Genomic DNA, 3,512 nt, shown 5'->3' on the forward strand with positions numbered 1-3,512 from the left:
CCCCCCGCCCTCGGGCTCCTCCTCCTCCCTTTTCCCTTCCTTCTCCCCCCCACCCCCCATCAGTCTGAAGAAGGGTTTCGGCCCGAAACGTCGCCTATTTCCTTCGCTCCATAGATGCTGCTGCACCCGCTGAGTTTCTCCAGCATTTTTGTGTACCTTCGATCTTCCAGCATCTGCAGTTCCTTCTTGAACATCACAAACAGGAATGTCTCTTGGTGGTAAAGTAGAAAAGGTATTTTGTTGAGCCAGAAGAGCTGTGATGTAATTTTGCCTCTATATTAGGTTCCAGATATCACCTTGGTTTCCATCATTCAGTGCAGGGGGGGGGGGGGGGGGGGGTAGTGCGAACATGCCCCCGCACACGCTTTTTCATATGAGTCTGGACATTTTGCCTTTGAAAAGAATATTGTTAGATGGGTCTTATCATGAGCTCTAACAAATGGTTTCTGAGTTGTGTTTTGGTTTAACAACCTGTTGTTTGGAGGGAAATTAAGTTCCCATCAACATATTCTGTCTTTGTTACACTTGATCAGGCAAATATTCATCTGCCTGTGGATTTAATTTAGCTGATGTTTCCCTTTGTGCAGTTCCTTTTCTCATATAAGAGCTCATCCCATCAAATACTCCAGAGCTGCTTCTTGATCCCCTGGCCTCAAATACATAGATTTTTTCATTGGTTTCTGCCAGCTCAGTCTCTAGTTCCAGCTGTTCTTTCTCTCTTTTCAATTGTTCTTCCTTTCTTTCCAATTGTTCTTCTTGTGCCTCAAGCTCATGCTTTTGCTCATGGTGGCAACCCGTTCTAAGAGAGCAGCCTCATGTGCCTGAGCTTTAATATGAGCAGAGGCCGTTAAAAATGCATATGATGAAGAACTAGATTTGTGGCTTCATTTTAGTTTTGAGACATTTGAAACACTGTCATCGGATCTAATTTCTTCTGAGTTTACAACACTCTGTTGTATGGCACCTTCAGCTAAGGAGTGTGTAGTTTGCTGTCCAATTTCAGATAACCACACCTCTACATCTTGTATAAAACCATTAAAAGTTTCCATTCTTTGTTAAAACCACTGATTTTGCCTTTCAAGCTCCTTTACTAGCAGTGGTACCTTCACCAATAACTTGTGGTTTTCTCTGACTTCATCACAGAGCTTAATTAATTGAACCAGATTAGATTGTCCTTAATTTGGATTTTCCTCTGATTTCATGAGCTCTCTTAGCTTTTCAATTAACTTGAACATTGAATTCTCCCAATTTTGCTAGCCCTTGCTGTCTCCTCCCCTTCCTTAGCCCTCGGGCTGTCTCCTCCCATCCCCCAGCCCTCGGGCTCCTCCTCCTCCTTTTTCCTTCCTTCTCCCCGCCACCCCCTATCAGTCTGAAGAAGGGTTTCGGCCCGAAACGTTGCCTATTTCCTTCGCTCCATAGATGCTGCTGCACCCGCTGAGTTTCTCCAGCTTTTTTATGTACCTTTTCAATGAACTTGTTATCTTGTTTACATATCGAGTTTCTTGTCTTCTGACACTTTTCCCTGAACAATTCCAAGCGTTTGTCAGTGCGTTTAGTAACTCTTATTTCCTTTTCAGAATCCTGTCCAACATCGCCATCTTGTGACTGAGCTTTAGCTTTGACCACGGGCATACTTGTTCACTATCCCTTTGAGACTCTTTAACGTGAAAGCCGTATGTCTGCGGCTGTTATTTCAAACAACTGATATCTCGAGGTTACTTTTCAATTCTCCACTTTAGTAGCCGTTTTCCAATACAGCTCATCATATATAACTTCTACAATAAAGCTTAATGCTGTACATACTCACTCTCCCTGCGCGTTGGCTTTCGAGGTTTCCACTTAAATGTGATGGCAAATTTCCGACTCTTCCAGTGTCCAACTTTCCTTTGCCATTACTACACAGGTAAGTAGGAGTGATCTTATACAGAGCAAATAGAACAGATTTTCCAGTCGATTGAGAACTGTATGCCCTCCACCTATGGTTAATTAATACCTATGCCTGGTCCACCAGTCCCTGTCGACTATGCCCATATATATACTCCCCTCTGTGCATCTAATGACCCGTGTCCAAAATAATACTGCAAGATTTATCGAGGCAAAATAATATAATATGCCAACAGTAGCTAACCTAAATATAAATGGCTCCTGCAACCTTATCTATCTCTGCCTTAAATATATCAACTGACTGTGCCTCCACAGTTTTCTGTATCAAAGAATTCAATAGATTTACCACCCACTTCTTCCAGTTTAGAGTACTACAGTTTAGTGCACATGATGGGTCTCCTCTACATCAGAAAAAAATATTTGCAGATTGGGTGACACATTGCAAAGCAACTGAACGTCAGCAAGACCATTCTGATCTTCTGTCACCTGTCACTTTAATTCTCTGTTCCACCCCCACTCTAATCATTCTGTCTTTGTCCAATTATCTTGCTCCAACAATGCCTAGTGTACGCTTGAGCAACATGACTGGGCATATTGCAGGCCCGTACAAAGCTTGACAGGATTACAAAAAACTTAATGTGAAATAGTGTGCGCGCTGCACACAACACGAGCGCGAAGCGTGAAGTCCCTCGATGCCGGGGTAAGGGCCCGGTTAAGGGCCCTGGAAGCTCAGGGGTTTTACATGCTCTCTGATTCATTCTGAGCCTTGTTTTGGAGCATTTTTGCACTAAATTTATGACCAATATTTCAAAAATTAACAGGAATCTGTGGTAACTTTTTCACACAAAGGGTGCTGGGTGTATGTAACGAGCTGCCAGAGGAGGTAGTTAAGACTGGGACTATCCTAATGTTTAAGAGACATTTGGACACGTACACGGATAGGACAGATTTAGATGGATATGGGCCAAACGCGTGTGAGTGGGACTAGTGTAGATGGGACATGTCAGTCGGTGTGGGCAAGTTGGGCTGAAGGGCCTGTTTCCACACTGCATCATTCTATGACTAAAAAGTGAAGAAGAAAAATGCATGTAGATAAGTAGAGCAGATTTGAAAGAGGAGTGAAATGTAAAGGCAGAGAGCGAGGTTTATGGGTGGAAAGGAACATAGGAAAGGAGGGGGGAGAGTGGGCTGGGGCAGATGGGTGAAGGGAAAATAGTCACAAAGTGCTGGAGTAACTCGGCGGGTCAGGCAGCATCTGCGGAGAATATGAATAGGCGACGTTTCACAGAATGCTGGAGTAAGTCAGGCAGCATCTGTGGAGAACATGGATAGGTGACATGTCACAGAGTGCTGGAGTAACTCAGTGGGTCAGGCAGCATCTCTGGAGAAAAGGTATAGATTATAGTTCGGGTCAAGACCGTTCTTCAGTAATATTCATGATGTTCCATGCATAGACATTCCTGAATGTTACCCAAACCATCGTGAGCTACTTTGTTACAGTGATTGCCCTCTCCTATAACGTCTCTGCTGCCTTGGGTGATGCAGGACAGGACACAAGCTTTGGGACACAGCGTGAAGCTGTTGCCGTCTGTCCCAGCCTGGTAAAAACCTGGATGGAGTGGATTTGG

The 3,512-nt window shown here is 44.1% G+C and overlaps 1 long non-coding RNA gene across 1 annotated transcript; it reads right to left on the reverse strand.

Moving 5' to 3' along the window:
• Positions 1 to 740: 740 nt before the first annotated feature.
• LOC116984160 lies at positions 741 to 2,477 on the reverse strand. The gene is made up of 2 exons (XR_004414899.1): positions 1,462 to 2,477; positions 741 to 1,214 (listed from the first exon to the last, which is right to left on the reverse strand). It is a non-coding gene; the product is annotated as an uncharacterized LOC116984160 (long non-coding RNA).
• Positions 2,478 to 3,512: the final 1,035 nt, after the last annotated feature.

Source organism: Amblyraja radiata, chromosome 2 (assembly GCF_010909765.2).
Source record: "Amblyraja radiata isolate CabotCenter1 chromosome 2, sAmbRad1.1.pri, whole genome shotgun sequence".
Lineage (NCBI taxonomy): Eukaryota > Metazoa > Chordata > Chondrichthyes > Rajiformes > Rajidae > Amblyraja > Amblyraja radiata.